General features: G+C 53.2%; 1 long non-coding RNA gene across 1 annotated transcript; it reads left to right on the top strand.

The window, feature by feature from the left end:
* The first annotated feature begins 9,464 nt into the window (after window positions 1-9,464).
* On the top strand, window positions 9,465-13,990 carry LOC140473205 (uncharacterized). The gene is made up of 3 exons (XR_011958165.1): window positions 9,465-10,390; window positions 12,362-12,425; window positions 13,850-13,990. It is a non-coding gene; the product is annotated as an uncharacterized lncRNA (long non-coding RNA).
* Window positions 13,991-25,090: the final 11,100 nt, after the last annotated feature.

Raw genomic sequence — 25,090 nt, 5'->3', positions numbered from 1 at the left:
CAGGACTCTGTAGAGCTGCAGCATAACCTCGCGGCTCTTAAACTCAATCCCCCTGTTAATGAAAGCCCTTTCATTCCATTCCCTTCTCTCCCCTCCGCAGCGTTCCCTGTATCCTGGCACACTTCCCTGGAGCTGATCCTTTTAATAGTCCTGCGGTTATCTTTAGCAGGAAGGAGGGAAAGCTGAGGTTGCAGGGATTTTTATTTCCCCCTCTCTCTGTTGGGTTCGATATTCTGTGCAGTCTGCTTCCAGATCTACCGCACAAAATGTTAAATTCGAACCAGCTGAAGATTGTTTACAGGGATTTTAATTTTTTTTTAGCTGCAGAGGCATCAACAGCTGTGTATTCAGAGCCGTCCAATTTTACTGGGAACCCTTGCCTGTGTGGTTTCACTGGCGACAGACAGTGGGGGTGGGGGTGGGGGTTCACATCTTGGCAGCTGGGCGCAAGGCGGGCGCAAGAGGGGGAATTGCGGGTGGGAGTGGGGCTGGGATTTTATTTTCTTTGATGGGAGGCGGCCCTTGCCCGACCTTCTCACTTTATGTCCCCCACACCTTCCCTCCTGGCTGTCCCTTCCCTCTTGGGTTGCACGGTTTTGGACGTAACGTCACACCCGGGTTTCTGGGGTGGAAGCTGGTGAGGAGTTTGGTGGGGCGTTTCGCCCGCAGCCAAGGGCACCTTTAACTCGAGGTAGCAATGCTTGCGTTGACCAGGGTGGCGTAAGATGCCAGTGTAGGGGTCCTGTGGTATCGAAAGATCCAGCAGCCGTTTAAGCTAGCCATCTGTCACACAAATCAGTTTTGACTCGATCTATTTCGAGATGGTCTGACACATGTCTGGAGCACTCCTCCTGACTCCGAGGTGGGGACACTACCACAACTGTGTGCCGTGATCACATTCCGAGAGACACCAGAGTCTGGGCTAATAATAGACTGGTTGATAGGAGAGGCATGGCCAGTAGGATGTCATATCAATAGTCTTGAGAAATCTCAGCTTCTCCACTTTCTCATAGAATTGGAGCATTGCTACCCTGTGGGGACAGGCCATTTGGCCCATCGAGTCCACTCCAAGGAGCATCCCACCAAGACCTACCGCTCCCTACCCTCTCGCTGTAACCTTGCAGTGGCTAACTCACCTGGTCTGCACGCTCCTGGACACAGTGGGAGGGGGATCGCACCATGGCTGATCCACACTCAAATGCTCATCAAAAGCTAGGACCACGTTCCCAAACAGTTAGAAATGGTCATGCTTTAGCCTGTGTTGTTAGGTCTGTGCCATCAGATACAAGAGTGTTGAAACGATGAATATTCCCAACTTCATAGTAACGCTGGAGATTCAGCCACTGGTGAGAGGTTCCCCAGCACCTGGCCGTCTGTTCTAAACCCCTCATTGTCAGCAGTGCTTATCGCTGGCTGGGTTGCTAACTTGGTTACCGCTAACTGGAGAAGTGTAGCCTTCCCCCAGTGGGTCTGCTACGACCTCTGTCCGAAGATTAGCAGCCTCATTAGCACCCACCTGAAGATTAGCACCCATGCCGGGTGCTGGCACCCACCCGAAGATTAGCACCCATGCCAGGTGCTCCGGCAGCTAGTCAAGGCGCCTCTCCCATTCCTGACAAAGGGATTATGCCTGAAACGTCGATCCTCCTGCTCCTCTGATGCTGCGCTTTTCCAGCGCTGCTCTCTCAACGACGGTCTGTCGGATGTAGAATTGTGGTATCGATTGTATTAACGTGGCCGTGGTGGGATTTGGGCCACGTGCTGGCAGGTGGGATGATTTCGGTTTGGAAACCTGATCGGTGTGGACTGTTTGGACCGACTGGTCTGATTCCAGGCTGTGTGATTATGACTGTGGGTCTTCAGGCTCTGTCTGCTTCTGAGACTCTTAGGTTTGGCAAGACCCAGCCATTGTATAATCCTGATTCATCCCTTGTGTTAGTCACCCTGTCTGGCCAATACCTCTGACCCTAACCGTGGTATCCTTTGGAAGCAGACAGAGTTGACGTTTCGAGTGACTCTTCATCAGGACTGGTCCTGTTGTGTTTCACCAGCATTGTCAGTTTTTGTTTCTCATCTATGACACGTCTGGTGGGCTATGTGCACTGCTAACTCTTCACTGCACGTATTGTTTGAACTGTAAAATAGAATTGGATGGGGAAGCACAGTGGTTAGCACTGCTGCCTCCCAGCACCAGGGTCCCAGGTTCGATTCCAGCCTCGGGCGACTGTCTGTGTGTGAGTTTGCACGTTCTCCCCGTGTCTGTGTGGGTTCCCTCCGGGTGCTCTGGTTTCCTCCCACAGTCCAAAGATGTGCAGGTCAGGGTGGATTGGCCATACTAAATTGATTAGATTAGAATCCCTACAGTATGGAAACAGGCCCCTTGGCCCAACAAGTCCACACCGAACCTCCAAAGGGTAACCCACCCATTCCCCCCCACCCATTCCCCCCTACCCATTCCCCCCTACCCATTCCCCCCTACCCATTCCCCCCTACCCATTCCCCCCTACCCAATTCCCCTACCCAATTCCCCAACCCAATTCCCCTACCCTATACTTACCCCTGCCTTATGTACCTAACTCTATGGGGTAATTTAGCATGGCCAATCCACCCTAACCTACACATCCCTGAACACTATGGGGTAATTTAGCACGACCAATCCACCCTAACCTACACATCCCTGAACACTATGGGGTAATTTAGCACGGCCAATCCACCCTAACCTACACATCCCTGAACACTATGGGGTAATTTAGCATGGCCAATCCACCCTAACCTACACATCCCTGAACACTATGGGGTAATTTAGCACGGCCAATCCACCCTAACCTACACATCCCTGAACACTATGGGGCAATTTCCCATGGCCAATCCACCCTAACCTACACATCCCTGAACACTATGGGGTAATTTAGCACGGCCAATCCACCCTAACCTACACATCCCTGAACACTATGGGGTAATTTCCCATGGCCAATCCACCCTAACCTACACATCCCTGAACACTATGGGGTAATTTAGCACGGCCAATCCACCCTAACCTACACATCCCTGAACACTATGGGGTAATTTAGCACGGCCAATCCACCCTAACCTACACATCCCTGAACACTATGGGGTAATTTCCCATGGCCAATCCACCCTAACCTACACATCCCTGAACACTATGGGGTAATTTAGCATGGCCAATCCACCCTAACCTACACATCCCTGGACACTATGGGGTAATTTAGCATGGCCAATCCACCCTAACCTACACATCCCTGAACACTATGGGGTAATTTCCCATGGCCAATCCACCCTAACCTACACATCCCTGAACACTATGGGGTAATTTAGCATGGCCAATCCACCCTAACCTACACATCCCTGAACACTATGGGGTAATTTAGCACGGCCAATCCACCCTAACCTACACATCCCTGAACACTATGGGGTAATTTAGCATGGACAATCCACCCTGACCTACACATCTTTGGACTATGGGACGAAACTGGAGCACCTGGAGGAAACCCACGCAGACACGGGGAGAATGTGCAAACTCCACACGGACAGTCGCCAGAGGCTGGTATCGAACCCGGGTCCCTGGCGCTGTGAGGCAGCGGTGCTAACCACTGAGCAACCGTGCCACCCAGTAGTGTCCAGGGATGTGTGTCGGTTAGGGTGGATTGGCTGTGCAGGCTAGGTGAATTAGTCATGGGAAATACAAGGTTACAGTGGTCAGGTAGGAGGGCTGGGTCTGGGTGGGATGCTCTTCAGAGGGTGGATGTGGACTTAATGGGACAAATGGCCTTATTCCACACTGGTAGGGATTCTCCACTGTTAATGGATGCGTTGTTTGAGCTGTTGTGATTCAATGAAGGCGTCTCTGGACACCCAGTACACGATGATATTACCCACGATTCTTCCCTGGACATTTTGAACTGCCCACCTCTCTGACCTTGTGAATTCGGACTGGTGTCGGCCCCTTTAAGACTGGCGCTCCCCTGTAGTAGCACAGACATTGCAAGTCTCCAGTTACGATACTGTAAGTTTGTACCCAGTTTTGGGGACGCAGAGTTCCAGCCTCAGCCCTCTGTACAGCACTGTTCTGCCTTTGTGTTGCAACCTTGTAATCTTTTCCTTAAGGCAATCTCAGCAGCATCGTTTTGTTTTTGAAACAACCAACATTTTAATTGAGAACAAATCAGCCTTTTTTTTTTGGTTTCTGTAGCAGGGAACAGTAGTCACAGTCCCTTGGCACAAGACACAGAGCCTCTAATCAGAGTTTTTAACAGAGGCACCCTTCCATCGGTAGCCACTGCTCTGTCTGTCCCAGCAGGAACTAGTGCTGCTCGTCCTCTGAAAGGCCAAACCCACTGTCCGGTTAAACGCCGACTAATTTTCCAATGATCTGCCGCTGCGATTTTGGGAGTATTTTATAGATGACCACTGCCGTCTTTGGTAGGATGTGACGATGCTCCTATCCCACCGCCTGGCTGCAGAATTCACGGCACTGAAAGATCCCACTGGGGGGGGGGGGGTGTGGGGGGTTCAGTACGGCTCACTATTGTGTATATTTATCACGTCCCCAGGCACGTTCGTGTGTGTGTGTGTGGGCTTCTTGAGTTACAGGGCATCCACTTTCAGGCAGGACACCCTTGGGTGTTGTTAGAGTGCAAATCTCTTAGAGAACGCTGTACACAGCAAGATCCCAGAAATGGCAAGGGCAGAGCAGCTGATTCCCCGGGGGGAGGGGGAGGGAGCTGGGGATGGAGGGGCTGAGGTACGTCAAGAGAGGGACGGGGTTCGGATTGTTTTCAGACAAGGGGGGGTGGGGGGGGAATGTCATGGAGAATTATAAAATTCCAACAGGACCAGACAGGTCAGACGTGGGGAGCGTGTCCCCGATGGCGAGTGCGTCTGGAACCAGGGGTCACTCTCTGGGGGATACAGGGTGGACCATTTAGGCTGGAGGTGAGGAGACGTGGGGAGAGGTGTGAGAGCCGGGGAGGGGGGAAGGGTGGATTAGCGTTTAGTTGGAGCGATGTCTTGCAGGCTGCTGGAGGAAGGCTGAGCTTGAGGGTATTGCTGTAAATGTGCCCCAGCACTATCTGTCTCTCACAGGGAGCCCCCGAGACAGTAAATGGATCTGTAATTGGGATCGATAGTGGCGAATTGTCTCGGCTGAAGCGTTTAATCAATACAACTTAGACAGATGTTCGGGAACAGATTAGTGACTTGAGTTTCCGGATGTTCTCTCCATTTACCTCCCTGCCTGAAGTTTGCCCTCGTCAGAGTCCGCTCCTGCATTTTTAATCTCTCACGACCCCCACTGCTCGCTCAGGTCCTTGCAGTCCTACACTGACCCACCGTCAGTTCCCAACACCCTCCCCCACCCCCAGCCTGCGGCAAGCACCAGTGATGCTCTCTCAACCGTGGCATCACCATCCCGTCTATTGGTAACGTGTCCCGGGATGTGCCAGAAGAGGTTTATAAAAGGTACGGTTCCTGGGTGGGTAGCCGAGAAGGGGAAAGCCTCCCAACCTTCTCATGAAGGGTTTATGCCCGAAACGTCGACTCTCCTGCTCCTCAGATGCTGCCTGAGCTGCTGTGCTTTTCCAGCGACGCACTCTCTCGACTCTGATCTCCAGCATCTGCAGCCCTCACTTTCTCCGAGTTGACTTTAACCTTGCTGCGAATCCTCTTCCAAGGAAGCTTACCTCGAAGAAAGTCCTCTCTTGACAAGGATCTCAGTGAGTGTCTCACTGTACCTCCTGGGTCATCTCCTCTGCCCTGACGCTCATCAGCCACACTCATCCCCGATGCAGAGCTTATGCCCGAAACGTTGATTCTCCTGCTCCTCGGACGCTGCCTGACCTGCACCATCCATGTATCCGTCCAACTGCCTTTTAAACGTTGTTTAATGTACCCACCTCGACCACTTCCGCTGGCAACTAATTCCATCTGCGTACCACCCTCTGGGTAAAAATGTTGCCCCCTCAGGTTCCCTTTTATTCTTTCCCCTCGAACCTTAACCTGATGCCCTCTAGTCCTCGATTCCCCAACCCTGGGGAAAAGACTGAGTGTGTTCACCCTATCCATGCCTCTCATGATCTTACACACCTCCATAACATCACCCCCCCACCCCCCCTCCAACCCAGTCTCCTACGCTGTAAAGACAAATGTCCTAGCTTGCCCAATCTCTCCCTACAACTGACATCCTTGAGTCCCCGGCAGCATCCTTGTGTTTATTCTTCTCCACATTCCTTTTATGTTTGGAATAAGCACAGAAAATGCTGGAGAAATGCGGGAAGGGAGAGAGAGGGAGAGTTAATGTGGAGTCAGGTCGACTTTCTCTGGCTCTCACACTCACTCTGTGTGCCCCCCCCCACCCCCAGTCACTCCATCTTCCCGCCCTCTTCTCTGCCTCTCACCTCCTTCTAAAACACCCTCTTACTCCCTCCCGCAAGCTTTCTACTCACAGCTCCCCATGCGACCCACTGTCCGATTTTCTGTCCCGTACAGAGCTCTGTGACGTGTTTCTGTGGGGAAAGGCGCTAAGTAAATGCACTTTGTCTTGGCCTGTGTTTTATTTCTCTGCGTTGGGAGGACCGAGACCCTCGAGAGGGCTCGGTATTGGTTTACATCCCTTGGCTGCGAGCTTCCTGTCAAGAATAGTGGAGTGGGGGGGCGGTGCCGCAGACTGGTCTTGCTGGCTGTCAAGTTTGTAGGTGACTGCGTGTAATGTGATCGTGTAATGTAACTTCATGCCATCCCCACCCCCCCTCCATATATATACACACACACACACACACACATATCCCATATGTCTAAAAGCAGCACTCAGCCCTGGGAGTGGGAACTGGATACCCTGGCGACTGCACAGGCTCCACTCTGTGGAGTAGGCCCCAGGCTCCAGGTGGGCCAATAGGCCAAGAGGTGGCGGATGAGGGAGACGAGACGGTTTACAGTCGACAGTGGCTGGCTGCAGCCCGTGGTGACTGCTCAAGGGGCTTCATTCCGGGAAGCATGAGGCCCACTTCTATTGACTCTCCTCCCCCCCCCCCCCCCCCCCCCCACATAGCCCACCCCACCGAAATCCTCAGCTGCTACCTCTGATCCCTCCTCCACTGCTCACTGCCTCAGCAGACCGTCTTCTTTCGGCTTCTCTCCTCTCACTTATTCCTCCCTCCCTCCCCACCTCTATCACCAATAGAGCCTTCCTTCTGAACTCCCAACATCATCCGTTGTCTTTCACATCCCTCGAAAACTTGACGTCGCCTCATCGTTTCATCAGAGATGTGTAGGTTAGGGTGGATTGGCCATGCTAAATTACCCCATCGTGTTCAGGGATGTGTAGGTTAGGGTGGATTAGCCATGCTAAATTACCCCATCGTGTTCAGGGATGTGTAGGTTAGGGTGGATTAGCCATGCTAAATTACCCATAGTGCTCAGGGATGTGTAGGTTAGGGTGGATTGGCCATGCTAAATTGCCCATAGTGTTCAGGGATGTGTAGGTTAGGGTGGATTAGCCGTGCTAATTTGCCCCATTAGTGTTCAGGGATGTGTAGGTTAGGGTGGATTAGCCATGCTAAATTACCCCATCGTGTTCAGGGATGTGTAGGTTAGGGTGGATTGGCCGTGCTAAATTACCCCATAGTGTTCAGGGATGTGTAGGTTAGGGTGGATTGGCCATGCTAAATTACCCCATAGTGTTCAGGGATGTGTAGGTTAGGGTGGATTAGCCGTGCTAATTTGCCCCAGAGTGTTCAGGGATGTGTGGGTTAGGTTGCACTGCACACCCCCCTTCCACAAACGGAGCACAGCACAGGCCCTTCGGCCCTCAGTGTTGTACCGGCCTTCTATCCTACTCTAAGAACAGACGAACCTACATACCCTTCATTTTACTATCTTCCATGCACCTATCCAGTCGTCCCTCATGTCTCTGAGTCTACTCCCACCTCTGGCAGTGGGTTCCACACACCCACCACTCTCTAAGTAAAGAACCTCCCTCTGACATCTCCCCTAAACCTTCCTCCAATCACCTTAAAATTATACCCCCTCGTGATAGACATTTCCGCCCTGGGGAAAAAAGTCTCTGGTTATCCAATCTACCGATGACTCTTATCATCCTGTATCTCTATCAAATCACCTCTCATCCTTCGTCTCTCCAATGAGAAAAGCCTTAGCTCCTCAACCTCTCTTCATCAGACATACCCTCCAGTCCAGGCAGCGTCCTGGGAAATCTCCTCTGCACCCTCTCTAAAAACTTCCACATCTTCCCTATAATCAGGTGACCAGAACTGAACACAATATTCCAAGTGTGGTCTAACCAGGACTCTGTAGAGCTGCAGCATAACCTCGCGGCTCTTAAACTCAATCCCCCTGTTAATGAAAGCCAACACACCCCACACCTTCTTAACAACCCGATCACCTTGGGTGGTAACTTTGAGGGATCTATGGACATAGACCCCAAGATCCCTCTGTTCCTCCACACTACCAAGAATCCTGCCTTTAACCCCGCATTCTCTATTCAAATTCAACCTTTCAAAGTGAATCACTTCACACTTTTCCAGGTTGAACTCCATCTGCCATTTCCCAGCCCAGCTCTGCATCCTGTCAATGTTCCGTTGCAACCTACAACAGCTCTCCACACTATCCACAACTCCACCAACCTTGGTGTCATCGGCAAACTTCCTAACCCAGCCTTCCACTTCCTCACTCAAGTCATTTATAAAAATTACACAGAGCAGAGGTCCCAGAACCGATCCTGCGGAATACCACCACCCTCTTGCATGGGCCAGCCAGTTCTGTATCCGGACAGACAGATTTCCCAGTATCCCAAGCCTCCTTACATTCTGAATGAGCCCACCATGGGGAACCTTACCAAATGCCTTGCTAAACACCACATCGATTGCTCGAACTTTATCACTGTGTTTTGTCACATCCTCAAAGCTGCTTTGCTCTAAATGGCTGGTCGTGACTTAAATGTTTTACTGTTTTAAATAAATTAATCCACAGAATTAATCAATCCCTGATGAGTGGCACAGTGGTTAGCACTGCTGCCTCCCAGCGCCAGGGACCCGCGTTCGATTCCACCCTCGGGTGACTGTCTGTGTGGAGTTTGCACATCCTCCCCGTGTCTGCGTGGGTTTCCTCCGGGTGCTCCGGTTTCCTCCCACAGTCCAAAGATGTGCAGGTCAGGTGAATTGGCCATGCTAAATTACCCCATAGTGTTCAGGGATGTGTAGGTTAGGGTGGATTGGCCATGGGAAATTGCCTCATAGTGTTCAGGGATGTCTGTTATCCATGGGAAATGCAGGAATAGGTCTAGGTCTGGTGTGAAGCTCTTTGAAGGGACGGTATGGACTAGTTGGGCCGAATAGCCTGTTTCCACACTGTAGGGATTCTAAGAGTGTTTTCACAGAAATGCAGACCTGTCTCTCATTCACTGTCTCTCTGAAGTGGCTTTCCCCTTTCTCTGTGAGACGTTGGATTTGCCAAGACAACTCCTCCCTGGAAAGGGGTGAAAGAGCCTTTCGCTCCCTCTCCACTCGGAGCCAGCAAGAAAGAGAGAGAGAGATGGCTGCTTTGTTTTGCGTGGTGGATGGTTCTGGTGTTTTTGCCCACATGCCAGTGTGGGGCCACCTGCCCAGGGTACACAACTACTGTCGCCAGTTCAAAAGCCAAACAAAAGACTGTTTCTGGGCCGAATCACCTTGGGCCCCAAAGTGGATGGTGCCAATGTGTCCACCATGCTCCCTCTCGTTACTCCAATCAGGCAACACTGTTGATTCAAGTAACTTGTTTTTTGAAACTGCAAATGTTGTAACGCATAGTTTCCATGGTTTAAAACACTGTCTATTTTTCTAATTTTTTTAACCACAGTCCCAAAAATCACCCAACATGTGGAGTTCTTAAAGGTGACCTCTCTCAAAGGTGAGGTACACCTACCACAGCCACCTCTATTGCAGAAGCGGACATGTCCCAATCTTGTGTCATCTGGAACTGTCCTTGATTCCCAATTCCCAATGACATTGTCTGTCCTTCCTGCATGTGTGGAGGAGCCAGGGAACAGGATTTGGAGGCTGCGTACTTGTGAGATCACCTTCTGTGCCCTTTGGTACCTTGCGTGTTCTGTGGCATCCTGAATGCCAACTCTTGTCACACTGCACCTCTGGACGTTAAGGACCCAGGTTTTTCTTGCAGACGCGTCTGCTGTCTTCTCTCGCAGTTTCCCAAGCTGCGTCGGAGTTTAAAACAAAGGGAGAATGTGAGATGGGAGTCGCTCTGCCCAACAGGAGCTGTGCTGGTGATGTAACTCTGCAACGTGTACATCTTGCTCATACCGTCCACAGACAAACGAGTAAGAGGATGTCACTTCAGCCTTCTGAGCCACCTCGGCCATTTCGTAAGTTCAATGCTGATCAGGTTTTAACTGACCCTCTGACAGTGCGGCACTCCCTCAGCACTGACCCTCTGACAGTGTGGCACTCCCTCAGCACTGACCCTCCGACAGTGCGGCACTCTCTCAGCACTGACCCTCTGACAGTGCGGCACTCCCTCAGCACTGACCCTCTGACAGTGCGGCACTCCCTCAGCACTGACCCTCTGACAGTGCGGCACTCCCTCAGTACTGACCCTCTGACAGTGCGGCACTCTCTCAGCACTGACCCTCTGACAGTGCGGCACTCCCTCAGCACTGACCCTCTGACAGTGCGGCACTCCCTCAGCACTGACCCTCTGCATGGCCAACTGAGTGAGAGCTGTTCCGATGAGCTGATCCCCTGTTGTGGAGGTGCTGTGTTTCCTGAGTGCGATGACCCATGTTGGGACTGTTTGTGTGTGACATGACGATGTGGGGGGGAGGGGACAAGCCTTTGCCAATCCGTCAGCTTTCCATCGGGCCTCAGCCCTAGTACCAGTCAGTGGGTTGCTGCTACAGGTGTCTGCTTATTGTGGCCTCTCTCAGACAGGCCTTCCTGCCTGTCACCAAACTCCCTGCAGCTGTGTGCATCGAGATTCTGTTAGACCCCACTAAACCACATCAAACCCATCAACCTGTTTAACACATGTTCAGTTACCCCTCTCTCAACAGGGGGCTTGAAATAAACTCCTTTACACTGGAATTGGAGCCAGTTATTTGGCTGTCTCAGGCATGTTTGGGAACAGTGTAGAGGGAGCTTTACTCTGTATCTAACCCCGTGCTGTCCCTGTCCTTGGGAGTGTTTGATGGGGGACAGTGTTGAGGGAGCTTTACTCTGTATCTAACCCCGTGCTGTCCCTGTCCTGGGAGTGTTTGGTGGGGGACAGTGTAGAGGGAGCTTTACTCTGTATCTAACCCCGTGCTGTCCCTGCCCTGGGAGTGTTTGATGGGGGACAGTGTAGAGGGAGCTTTACTCTGTATCTAACCCCGTGCTGTCACTGTCCTGGGAGTGTTTGATGGTGGGAACAGTGTAGAGGGAGCTTTACTCTGTATCTAACCCTGTGCTGTCACAGTCCTGGGAGTGTTTGATGAGGAGACAGTGTAGAGGGAGCTTTACTCTGTATCCATCCCCGTGCTGTCACAGTCCTGGGAGTGTTTGATGGGGGACAGTGTAGAGGGAGCTTTACTCTGTATCCATCCCCGTGCTGTCACAGTCCTGGGAGTGTTTGATGGGGGACAGTGTAGAGGGAGCTTTACTCTGTATCTAACCCCGTGCTGTCCCTGTCCTGGGAGTGTTTGATGGGGTTTTATTCTGTGAAAGAAAACACTGCAGATGCTGGAATTCATGAATTGAAAAAGAAACCAGAAAATGCTAGAGAAACTCAGCAAGTCTGGCAGCATCTGTGGAGACCGAAACGGTTCATGTTCCGAGTCAAGTATAACGTTGGTATGGCCCCTGGTTTGTCCAAGCACTGCCTGATTTTAGTGTGTGTGTGTGTGTGTGCGCGCGGCGCACTGAGCGCTGACGTTGGGTCTGTACCGTGGAAGATACTGTGTTATGCAGTGACCAAGGTCACACTGTGGAACCTGTTACTAATGTAACGCACAATTGTCAAACTAAATCTGCCGATCCTACACTGCGTGCGTCTTTTTCAATTCCCTCTCTGCACCTCATTTCCTTCCCCCCCTCTCTCTCTCTCTCTCTCTCTTTCTGTCCCTCTCCCTGCCCCCTTGATGTATTTGCTTGTTTCTTTCTGTGTCTCTCATTGTTCTTCCCTCTCTGTCCCCTTGATCTCTCTCTGTCTGTACCCCCTCGTGTCTGCCCCTCTCTATGTCCTCGCCCACTCTGCCCACTCCTCCATCCCTCCCTGTTCCCTCTGTCTCCTCCGTGTGTAACCCCACCTCCCTCCATTTTCTTGTGGACTAATCGTTGGTCTATTTCTGTTCCCTCTGCAGGGTTGACCCTTGGGCTCCGACCAGGACACTCTGTCACCTTGCTCTGAGCTGCCCCACTGTGATGGTGAGCCCTGTGTTTGTTTTGGATCCTGTTTATTGCAAAGCGTGTGCCAGTCCACTGTGTATTTTCGGGACTGGGTGGAGGCTGTTTGTACGCGGAGGGTAGTTATTTTGGGGATTTGACTCGGCTTGTTTGAATTCTCTGGTCTGTTTTGCGGCTGGAGGTTTTCTGAGGTATTCAACAGGGTTGAGGCGCGGTCGTCAGAGGGCCGTGTGCCCTGACCCCGGGGGGGGGGGGGGGGGGGGCGCGCGCGTGCGCGGCCCTGCATTTCTGCGGCGCCTTCCGCCCCACCCAACGAGCCGCAGCCAATGAGCAGCTTCCTTTCGAAGAGTAACCAGTCGCCACGGTTTTGTGAGAGCGTTAGTGAACAGCAGGATCCCAGTTGTGAAAGTGACTGGGCACTTCTTGTTCGCCCCAGGACACGGTCAGGGAGGATTGGGGAGGGGGGGGGAGAGAGGAGCAGGGAGGAGCGCAGAAACTGAGAGAATGTCCCCCTGCACCTTTTCTGAAAGACTGGCAGGTTTTCTACAACGCTCAGCCTGAAATAATAAAGAGGGCAGACGGGTAGTTTAAGGAGTCCCGCACTCCCTCGGCGTGGGCATTCCGTGCTTGGGCCTGGATTACGAGCTTGAATTCTCTGAAATGCGAAGCGAACCCATCACCTTCTGACTCGAGAGGGGCAGGTCCAGCCCGTTGAGCCCTGGCTTGGTTGCCGGATGAAAGGGCGCGTGTGATTGGTTGAAATATCATTCTCCGAGTTTGGATTTCGAAACAGTGGCATGTGGGACACGGTTACTTTCCGGAATCGTAAATGTCAGTTGCAGGAGCAGTGACCTAATCAAGTATGTGTCAAAGTTCAGGGAACCCTGGAATGTTCTTGAAAAATTGTTTGCGCCTGGTCGAGTAAACCTTGAAAGTTCCTCAACTTGTTGTTGGTTCAGGCGATTTGAGGGTTGATTGAAGAAAGTGGAGTCTTTTGGGGTAGTTGGAAGGAGACCTGACTGGAGTCAGAACCATCTATAGTTTCTGACCTTGAATAGCTTTCAAGAGCAGCTTAATGGAATATGTTACCTCAGTAAGCGAGAATAGTGTGTGCAACTTGCACACGAATGGCATATGGTGAGAAATCTGCTGGTTATTAAAAGCTAAGAAAGTTTAAGCTCTTGGTTTCATGAGTGTCCACATAAGAAGACTTCACTGTTCATTGGACAGAGACTGAGGAAAGTCAGTTAACGTCAAACTTAAAATTTTGATATCGAGGCATGGTTTCTCTGGACATGAATCTCTGTAAAGTGATGGAGTTGGAAAACAGGTGGTGAAATGATGTGTTTTAGGATATTTCTTGCTATGTTCCATGTCCAGGTGGCTTGATTTGTTTTGTTTTCCTTTTTGTCTTTTTTTGTAATCGACCTTATACTGATGAGCAGACTCTTCAAGGTTCGTGCGACAGAGTTTGGGCAACTCATCACCACATTAGCGAAAGCAGGGAGCGATTGCCTAAGGCAGGTTTCCTTTTGCGGTCTGGGTTGCCTTATCAGCTGGGGTTCCACCGGTGGGCACTGGCGATTGGTGTGAAGTTTTGGTGGGTGTTAAATAATCTCTGTCTTTCTCCTTTTCTTCCTCTTTCTGAAGATCTGGGTTGCGGAAGGGGGTTGCTGAGGCAGTAGGGCACACCCCTCTCGCAGTGACCTTTGGTCGGGGATGGGGATGGCGTATGAGGCAGCCGGCGGGGTTGGGTTAAGGTGATTCCGGTTGGCAAAGTCAACGGCCAGCCACTTTGGAGACCACCGACGGCTCAATTCATCAACCTCCTCCCTTTGGAGAGGGTCTTTGGTGCGGGGAAGCATCTCGAGGCGAGTGATGATCAAACACAACTTGGCATTCAGCCACAGACGGAGATATCAGGGACAGGCAACCGAAAGTGAGGGAAATCTAAGGAAGGCCTCTGGATCGAAGTGACTGAGAGCCAGCGCGTTGAGGTGTGGGGGGGAGGGGAGGGGGCTCAGGGCACAGGCAGGTGAAGGCACAGCCATCAACGGTGTGAGGCAATGGGAATCCGGGAACGCTCCAGAGATAGGAATTGGAGGGGAGATCGTACAGAGGTGTAGGGGCTGGAGGGGGTTACAGAGATAGGGAGGGTGTGTAAGGGCTGGAGGGGGTTAGAGATAGGGAGGGGTGTAGGGGCTGGAGGGGGTTACAGAGATAGGGAGGGGGTGTAGGGGCTGGAGGGGGTTACAGAGATAGGGAGGGGGTGTAGGGGCTGGAGGGGGTTAGAGATAGGGAGGGTGTGTAAGGGCTGGAGGGGGTTAGAGATAGGGAGGGGTGTAGGGGCTGGAGGGGGTTACAGAGATAGGGAGGGGGTGTAGGGGCTGGAGGGGGTTACAGAGATAGGGAGGGATGTAGGGGCTGGAGGGGGTTACAGAGATAGGGAGGGGTGTAGGGGCTTGTGGAGGTTACAGAGATAGGGAGGGGGTGTAGGGGCTGGAGGGGGTTACAGAGATAGGGAGGGGTGTAGGGGCTGGAGGGGGTTACAGAGATAGGGAGGGGGTGTAGGGGCTGGAGGGGGTTACAGAGATAGGGAGGGGGTGTAGGGGCTGGAGGAGGGTTACAGAGACGGGGGGGTAGGGGCTGGAGGGGGTTACAGAGATAGGGAGGGGGTGTAGGGGCTGGAGGGGGTTACAGAGATAGGGAGGGGGTGTAGGGGCTGGAGGGGGTTACAGAGATAGGGAGGGGTGTAGGGGCTGGAGGGGGTTACAGAGACGGGGGGGTAGGGGCTGGAGGGGGTTACAGAGATAGGGAGGGGGTGTAGGGGCTGGAGGGGGTTACAGCGATAGGGAGGGGGTGTAGGGGCTGGAGGGGGTTACAGAGATAGGGAGGGGGTGTAGGGGCTGGAGGGGGTTACAGAGATAGGGAGGGGTGTAGGGGCTGGAGGGGGTTGCAGAGATAGGGAGGGGGTGTAGGGGCTGGAGGGGGTTACAGCGATAGGGAGGGGGTGTAGGGGCTGGAGGGGGTTACAGAGATAGGGAGGGGTGTAGGGGCTGGAGGGGGTTGCAGAGATAGGGAGGGGATGTAGGGAATGGAGGGGGTTCCAATGGAGCAAAGGGGTGTGTGAAGTGGCTGCACCTCTCGGAGGGAAGGGGGTGTGACCGTCCCGAGGATGTGATAGGCACTAGGGAAATGCAGCCTCTGGGCCCAGTGGGTCCCATCTGTCTGGTTTCCCCACTCCCCCACTTCCTGCACGCTTGAGACCTCACCAGACCTGACTGTGTGAGGCCTCACTTCAGTGCTCCTGCCCTCACCCCTGACCCCCACGGAGTCATCCGTAACACACACCCTGACCCTGCCCCTGCCCCCTTGCTGTAAAAGGGAGGGCTGGTGCCGAGGGAGTGCCCAGACACTGGCTCTTTGGGTCGGGGTAAAAGCCCCTCTCTTCGTTCTTGGAAGAGGCGTGGATGGGGATCGAGGGGAGTGTCCTCTGATGCTCTGGGCCAACATTCACCCCTCAGTCCAGATCCCAGTAAATCATAGTCCGGTCTCGGGATCTTGCTGTGCACGCCTTTGTTGCTGCGAAAGCTGCAGTACTACCTTCTCAGCTGTTCCCCTGGCTGTGAGGTATTTTGGAATGACTTCCCCAGCCCAGTAGACAGGCACTACAGTAATGCAGGTTTGTCCCCTGGGCAATTCCACACGCCGTCCACTGCCTCACTAGGTGTTGGGCTGGCCTCGCGGCAGCCTTTGATCCTTGCTGCTGTGGTAAATATTTTGCCTTGTCTGGATGATGGATAACCAGAAGACTGGCTGAGTGACCCATTCCTTCACTCAGTGGCTAGGGGGTAGGCCCTGGCTAGTCCCATCAGCAGCCTTCTCTCAGTCAAACAAACTGGGGAGACGTGCTGAGGATGGGACAGTCGAAGGGAGTTAGTTACTGCCTGTGGTTTCTCCCCAGCTTTACCGGGCAGCTGGAACTGCTCGAGGTGTGTGTGTGTGTGTGTGTGTGTGTGTGTCTGTCTGTGTGTGTGTCTGTCTGTGTGTGTGTGTGTCTGTGTGTGTGTGTGTGTGTGTGTGTCTGTGTGTCCTTTCTTTGTGTGTGTGTGTGTCTCTCTCTCTCTCTTCTCCTTTCATCCTCTCTTTTTTCTCTTTCATTCTCTCTGTCTTTGTCTTCGATTCTCTTTCATTCTCTCTTTCATTTCCTCTCTATCTTTTTCTTTCACTCTTCCTTTCTCTCTCTCTCTTTCCTTCTCTCTCCTTTGTTCGCGCTGTCTTTCTCTCTCTCTCCCTTTCTTTCTCTCTCCCTTTTTCTCACCCTTTCTCTCTCTTTCCTTCTCTCATTCTCTCTCTTTCCTTCTTTCTCATTCTCTATTTCTCCCCCTCTCTTTCCTTCTGTCTCTTTTCTCTCCCTTCTTTCTCTCTCTCTTCTCTCTCTCTTTCTCCCCCTCTCTTTCCTTCTGTCTCTTTTCTCTCCCTTCTTTCTCTCTCTCTTCTCTCTCTCTTTCTCCCCCTCTCTTTCCTTCTGTCTCTTTTCTCTCCCTTCTTTCTCTCTCTCTTCTCTCTCTCCTCACTCTCTTTCCATCTCCCCCTCTCTCTTTCCATCTCTCTCCTCTATTTTCTCTCCCTTTCTTGCTCTCTCTCTTTCATTCTCTCTCCTTTTCTCTCCCTTCCTGCTCTCTCTCCTCTATCTTTTCTCGCCCTTTCTTGCTCTGTGTCTCTCCTTCTCGCTCCCTTTTCATCTCCCTCGCTCTTTCCTTCTCTCTTTTTCTCTTCTTTCTCTTTCTCCTCTCTCTTTCTTCCTCTGCCTTTCCTTCCCTCTCTTTCTTTCTTCCTTCCTTCCTTTTTCTCTCTGTCTGTCTGTGTGTGTGCATGTGTCTGTCACTTTCTGTCCCCCTGGTTCCCCCCCCCCCCAGACAGAGTCCTCCATCACCCTTGTAATGGGGGTCCCATACCCACGCTGTGCTTCACTGGCTCTCTCCCATGGTGCCTTGCTGGCTGAGAGAGAGAGAGAGAGAGAGATTGTCCTGTTGCATTCTGTACCCTGGGGAGGGGTCCCTGTGAGGAATCTGTCACCCCCCCAGCCCCCGTGCCCCAGTACTCACGCTGTTAGTTAGCCACTCTCTGTTAACTTGGGCTGAACAAGCGGGTGCAACAGGCCGCTGCACTCTGGTGGTTATCAATCTTCCTCTTTAATCTCTCGATCTTGCAGACATCTTCCTCGGGGTCTTCCTGAGCCCCCCCCCTTCCTTTAATCTTCGGGGCAGCTGACCTCTGGGTTTCTTTTGTTTGTCTTTGGTTTGACGTTAATGGAAGACTCTCTTAGCTGACTGCGTGCCACACCCCCAACGCCCTCCCTCCATTTAGTGTCTGCTTCTCCAGCGCAGTCCCCTCCACCCTCCCCTCCAGCTCCTGAAGATGTTGCTCGGTCCTTGCTGACTTGTCCCTGGGGGGGTGGGGGGTGGGGGGGGGTGCAGCTAGGTTCCTGTCGGGCATACCTCTGTCTCTTGTGGATGTTCCTTCGAATCCAAGAATTGTGGGTTCAGGGGCTTGGGCCAATTGGGATCGATGCAGGCAGTCCCGGGGAGCGTTGCACAGACAGAAGGGCCACTGATTGGATGAGACTGAGACCCCTATCCCACCCACTGGTGGACCCCCCCCATGGACCCTCTGCTGTTTGGGGCGGTGGGGGAGGGGTGTGAAGCTTATTGTTCGGTGGGGGGGGAGGGGGGGGGGGTGGTTGTTCACCCAACAGACATCGTGGACAGAAAGAGAAGATGGTCAGGATGTCCTCACGTCGCAGTTTGTGGGATCTTGCTCTGTAGGTCTCGAAACTTCCTGCGCTGCGCACAGAAACTGCAATTGAAAGGGGCTGGAAAGGACTTTGCGACATTGTGAGATTGCTCGTGCAGATAGAAATGTTTAGGCTTTATTTCCCTCACCTGATCGGACCATCATACAAAACCTCCTTTTACACCCATCACTGGCTGTCTTCAAACCAATCCCGACACCCCCTCCCTATCTCTGTAACCCCCTCCAGCCCCTACACCCCCTCCCTATCTCTGTAACCCCCTCCAGCCCCTACACCCCCTCCCTATCTCTGTAACCCCCTCCAGCCCCTACACCCCCTCCCTATCTCTGTAACCCCCTCCAGCCCCTACACCCCCTCCCTATTTCTGTAACCCCCTCCATCCCCTACACCCCCTCCCTATCTCTGTAACCCCCTCCATCCCCTACCCCCCTCCCTATCTCTGTAACCCCCTCCAGCCCCTACACCCCCTCCCTATCTCTGTAACCCCCTCCATCCCCTACCCCCCTCCCTATCACTGCAACCCCCTCCAGCCCCTACACCCCCTCCCTATCTCTGTAACCCCCTCCAGTCCCTACACCCCGTAGGAGAAAGTGAGGACTGCAGATGCTGGAGATCAGAGCTGAAAAATGTGTTGCTGGAAAAGTGCAGCAGGTCAGGCAGCATCCAAGGAGCAGGAGAATCGACGTTTCGGGCATGAGCCCTTCTTCAGGAATGAGGAAAGTGTGTCCAGCAGGCGAAGATAAAAGGTAGGGAGGAGGGACTTGGGGGAGGGGCATTGAAAATGCGATAGGTGGAAGGAGGTCAAGGTGAGGGGAATACGCCGGAGTGGGGTGGGGGCGGAGAGGTCAGGAAGAAGATTGTAGGTCAAAAAGGTGGTGCTGAGTCTGAGGGTTGGGACTGAGACAAGGTGGGGGGAGGGGAAATGAGGAAACTGGAGAAATCTGAGTTCATCCCTTGTGGTTGGAGGGTTCCCAGGCGGAAGATGAGGCGCTCTTCCTCCAACCGTCGTGTTGCTATGGTCTGGCGATGGAGGAGGCCAAGGACCTGCATGTCCTTGGTGGAGTGGGAGGGGGAGTTGAAGTGTTGAGCCAAGGGGTGGTTGGGTTGGTTGGTCCGGGTGTCCCAGAGGTGTTCTCTGAAACGTTCCGCAAGTAGGCGGCCTCAGAGGTGGTTGACGATGATCTCCACCGCATCTCCTCCACTTCCCGCTCCTCCACCCCTGAGCCCCGCCCCTCCAATCATCACCAGGACAGAACCCCACTGGTCCTCACCTACCATCCCACCAACCTCCATATACATCGTATCATCAGCCGTCATTTCCGCCACCTCCAAACAGACCCCACCACCAGGGATATATTTCCCTCCCCTCCCCTATCAGTGTTCCAGAAAGACCACTCCCTCCGTGACTCCCTCGTCAGGTCCACACCCCCCACCAACCCAACCTCCACTCCCGGCACCTTCCCCTGCAACCGCAAAAATGCAAAACTTGTGCCCACACCTCCCCCCTTACTTCCCTCCAAGGCCCCAAGGGATCCTTCCATATCTGCCACAAATTCACCTGCACCTCCACACACATCATTTACTGCATCCGCTGCACCCGATGTGGCCTCCTCTATATTGGGGAGACAGGCCACCTACTTGCGGAACGTTTCAGAGAACACCTCTGGGACACCCGGACCAACCAATCCAACCACCCCGTGGCTCAACACTTCAACTCCCCCTCCCACTCCACCAAGGACATGCAGGTCCTTGGACTCCTCCATCGCCAGACCATAGCAACACGACGCTTGGAGGAAGAGCGCCTCATCTTCCACCTAGGAACCCTCCAACCACAAGGGATGAATGCAGATTTCTCCAGTTTCCTCATTTCCCCTCCCCCCACCTTATCTCAGTCCCAACCCTCGAACTCAGCACTGCCTTCCTAACCTACAATCTTCTTCCTGACCTCTCCGCCCCCACCCTCTCTCCAGCCCATCACCCTCACCTTGACCTCCTTCCACCTATCACATTCCCAATGCCCCTCCCCCAAGTCCCTCCTCCCTACCTTTTATCTTAGCCTGCTGGACACACTTTCCTTATTCCTGAAGAAGGGCTGATGCCCGAAACGTCGATTCTCCTGCTCCTTGGATGCTGCCTGACCTGCTGCGCTTTTCCAGCACCACATATTTCACCCCTGCACCCCCTCCCTATCTCGGTAACCCCCTCCAGCCCCTATGTGGGTAGTTGTGACTTTGGATGCCTGAGCCCGTACTCTGGAAATCCATATGGAACTGGAGGCCATTCATCAATATTGTCTGCCCTTCCCTCCCCCCATGCCATTCAGTGTGATCGTATGGTCATACCTGATCTTCAGTGTGAGCTCGGTTCTCACGCTCCCCATCCCCACTTTCCTCGATTCCCCGAGTGTGCAAATATCTGTCAATCCCAGCCTTTAAATCAGGATGTTGCCAGGGTCGGAGGATCTGAGCTAGAGGGAGAAAAATCATCGAGGTAAAAACAATGACTGCAGATGCTGGAAACCAGATTCTGGATTAGTGGTGCTGGAAGAGCACAGCAGTTCAGGCAGCATCCAACGAGCAGCGAAATCGACGTTTCGGGCAAAAGCCCTTCATCAGGAATAAAGGCAGTGAGCCTGAAGGGTGGAGAGATAAGCTCGAGGAGAAGCTGAACAGGCTGGGGCTGTTTTCCCTGGAGCGTCGGAGGCTGAGGGGTGACCTTATAGAGGTTTATAAAATTATGAGGGGCATGGATAGGATAAATAGACGAGGTCTTTCCCCTGTGGTGGGGGAGTCCAGAACTAGAGGGCATAGGTTTAGGGTGAGAGGGGAAAGATATAAAAGAGACCTAAGGGGCAACTTTTTCACACAGAGGGTGGTACGTGTATGGAATGAGCTGCCAGAGGATGTGGTGGAGGCTGGTACAATTACAACATTGAAGAGGCATTTGGATGGGTATATGAATAGGAAGGGTTTGGAGGGATATGGGCCGGGTGCTGTCAGGTGGGACTAGATTGGGTTGGGATATCTGGTCGGCATGGACGGGTTGGACCGAAGGGTCTGTTTCTGTGCTGTACATCTCTGTTGTAATTGTACCAGCCTCCACCACATCCTCTGGCAGCTCATTCCATACACGGCCCACCCTCTGAGTGAAAAAGTTGCCCCTTCGGGCCCTTTTAAGTTTTTGCCCTCTCACCCTACACTGATGCCCTCTAGTTCAGGGATCCCTGTATTGACAGAACACACACAGTGGGGACCTGTTGGTTAGCTGTTACATAACCAGATTGTAATGAGGCAGAACAAGACTGAAGAGTTAACCCAAATGCTAATGAAGTGATTAGCTTAGGCCTTGGTAATTGGGAGCTCCGATTATGTAATGCATTTACAGCTGATGAATTATTCATCTCCCTCTCTCTCTCCTGTGAGTTCATAGGTTCCGTTAATTTACCAGCTGAGTTTATGTATAGAATGGGGGCTTGATCGGTCGTGTCGCAATGCGATTGGATAGGAGGTTGTTATTGCACCTTTTTTAAAAATGTTCTCTTGATTCCCAACGATGAGGTATTGGTCGGGTGGGTAACTCCCTCTGTGAGTGAGGATCATGGCTGCTGCAGAGAGTCTTCCTTGACTGACAGCAAGTCTGACACAGTCCTGCCATCGCCCCTGTCCCTCCCGGGCCAGCTTCCTGCCATCCGTCCCCCTCCGCCAGGGTTGATGGGTCAGGCCTGAGGCCTAGCAGGGACAAGTGGTCGCCAGGGCAACCGGCCTGTGGATTACAGGTCAGTCCGTGCGCAGTTGCCACGAGAGACCCAGCTCAAGTGTCTCCTGCTGCCAACGGTGTCCATTGGTGGAATGGAAAGGTCCCCTCCCCACACTGGGTGAACTGGCAAATGAAGTAAAGGGCCCCCCACATATCTTGGCCTACAGTGGGTTTCTCGGCCCAGAGTCAAGGATGTTTTGACTCTGTGGGTGCGTACATGCCTGGGTGTAGGGTGAGTGTATGAGGGAGGAGGGGTAGGCAGGCCCTGTGGTTAGGTGCGATGTTTGGGTTCTGATGGTGTCCACAAGCAAGGAGCAGGAGGAGGATAGAGCAGTAGAAACCGTGGCTGACCATGCTGGGCCAGGGCTCACTGTGCCCTAAACCAACCCTGGGAGCTTCCTCTCGATCGAGCGGCAAAACGTAACCATCGAGCGCCGGCAGGAAGGAGGGCCTCGGGCCTACCTTTGTTGCCTTCAGTCTTAACTTTTTCAGCAGACATCTATTCAACGGAAACTTGTCAAACAAAACTGTCTCCAGTTTAAACCCATTTCCCACCTCTGTAACCCCCTCCAGCCCCTACACCCCCTCCCTATCTCTGTAACCCCCTCCAGCCCCTACACCCCCTCCCTATCTCTGTAACCCCCTCCAGCCCCTACACCCCCTCCCTATCTCTGTAACCCCCTCCAGCCCCTACACCCCCTCCCTATCTCTGTAACCCCCTCCAGCCCCTACACCCCCTCCCTATCTCTGTAACCCCCTCCAGCCCCTACACCCCCTCCCTATCTCTGTAACCCCCTCCAGCCCCTACACCCCCTCCCTATCTCTGTAACCCCCTCCAGCCCCTACACCCCCTCCCTATCTCTGTAACCCCCTCCAGCCCCTACACCCCCTCCCTCTCTCTGTAACCCCCTCCAGCCCCTACACCCCCTCCCTATCTCTGTAACCCCCTCCAGCCCCTACACCCCCTCCCTATCTCTGTAACCCCCTCCAGCCCCTACACCCCTCCCTATTTCTGTAATGATTTGGAGATGCCGGTGTTGGACTGGGGTGTACAAAGTTCAAAATCATACAATACCAGGTTATAGTCCAACAGGTTTATTTGGAAGCACTAGCTTTCGGAGTGCTGCTCCTTCATCGGGTGGTTGTGGAGAATAAGATTGTAAGACACAGAATGTATCGCAAAAGTTTACAGCGTGAGGTAACTGAAATTATATATTGAAAAAGACCTGGATCGTTTGGGAAGTCTCTCATCTTTTAGAATGACCATGTTGGTTTCAGCTCTTTCATACGTAAATCACGAAACTTTTTTTAAAGTTACGTTCTCAAGTGAAGTTTAACAATTGGTGTCATGTCGGCCCAGAGAATGCACTGAAGGTGTGAGACTGACTGTGCCACAATGATCAGACTGATTCTAATCTAAGAAATATATTTACATAATCTTACTTCGATTCATGCAGTTTTTGAGCAAAGTAAAATATAATTCTGCAAGTACAGATTCACCCCACAAACGTATATGTGTATGTGTGAGTGTGGGGGGATCAGGGGTTGTGTATGTGTGTGTGTGTGAGAGAGAGAGAGAGAGAGAGAGGGAGAGGGAATGTATGAGAGAGGGTCTACACCCCTCCCTATCTCTGTAACCCCCTCCAGCCCCTGCACCCCGTCCCTATCTCTGTAACCCCCTCCCTATCTCTGTAACCCCCTCCAGCCCCTACCCCCTCCCTATCTCTGTAACCCCCCCCAGCCCCTACACCCCCTCCCTATTTCTGTAACCTCCTCCAGCCCCTACATCCCTCCCTATCTCTGTAACCACCTCCAGCTCCTACACCACCTCCCTATCTCTGTAACCCCCTCCAGTCCCTACACCCCTCCCTATCTCTGTAACCCCCTCCAGCCCCTACACCCCCTCCCTATCTCTCTAACCCCCTCCAGCCCCTACACCCCCTCCCTATCTCTGTAATCCCCTCCAGCCCCTATACCCCCTCCCTATCTCTGTAACCCCCGTCCAGCCCCTACACCCCCTCCCTATCTCTGTAACCCCCTCCAGCCCCTACACCCCCTCCCTATCTCTGTAACCCTCTACACCCCCTCCCTATCTCTGTAACCCCCTCCAGCCCCTACATCCCTCCCTATCTCTGTAACCCCCTCCAGCCCCTACACCCCCTCCCTATCTCTGTAACCCCCTCCAGCCCCTACACCCCCTCCCTATCTCTGTAACCCTCTACACCCCCTCCCTATCTCTGTAACCCCCTCCAGCCCCTACATCCCTCCCTATCTCTGTAACCCCCTCCAGCCCCTACACCCCCTCCCTATCTCTGTAACCCCCTCCAGCCCCTACACCCCTCCCTATCTCTGTAACCCCCTCCAGCCCCTACACCCCCTCCCTATCTCTGTAACCCCCTCCAGCCCCTACATCCCTCCCTATCTCTGTAACCCCCTCCAGCCCCTACACCCCTCCCTATCTCTGTAACCCCCTCCAGCCCCTACACCCCCTCCCTATCTCTGTAACCCTCTACACCCCCTCCCTATCTCTGTAACCCCCTCCAGCCCCTACACCCCCTCCCTATCTCTGTAACCCCCTCCAGCCCCTACACCCCCTCCCTATCTCTGTAACCCCCTCCAGCCCCTACACCCCCTCCCTATCTCTGTAACCCCCTCCAGCCCCTACATGGAATCGAACGTGGCGCACTGCCTTGTTTCTGTGTTCTGTGGGAAGTGGATTGGTGTCCTTTCCTGTTCTGTCCATCTCTGGCCTCCTATCTCCCGCTGGGCTCTTCATGAGCTGCTCTGGGCCTCGGGCACAGGCCTCAGGCCCTGCTCAGCCTGACTCCAGCCCGCGTCCCTGAGCCCAGGAGTCCTCGGAGGCTGCAGGCTGGCCCTCTGCTGTGTCAAATCGGCATACCTTCTGCAGCACTGAGGGGCTGCTTCAACCATGGGTGGTGTTAAACCAGAGGAGTAGGGCCAGCTTCCCCCATGTATCCCCTCGGTCAGCCCTGGAAGGAGAGCAGAGGTGCTGTCTCCCTGTCCTGGGGCTCATCTTCCCCCCTTCACTTCAGCGAGTGGGAATAATGTGAAGGGGAGAAGGTGGTTTTGACAGGATGGGGCCAAATATGTCTGT

The sequence above is a fragment of the Chiloscyllium punctatum genome, unplaced genomic scaffold (assembly GCF_047496795.1).
Source record: "Chiloscyllium punctatum isolate Juve2018m unplaced genomic scaffold, sChiPun1.3 scaffold_549, whole genome shotgun sequence".
Classification (NCBI taxonomy): Eukaryota; Metazoa; Chordata; class Chondrichthyes; order Orectolobiformes; family Hemiscylliidae; genus Chiloscyllium; species Chiloscyllium punctatum.
This window is presented reverse-complemented; position numbering and strand designations above follow the sequence as displayed.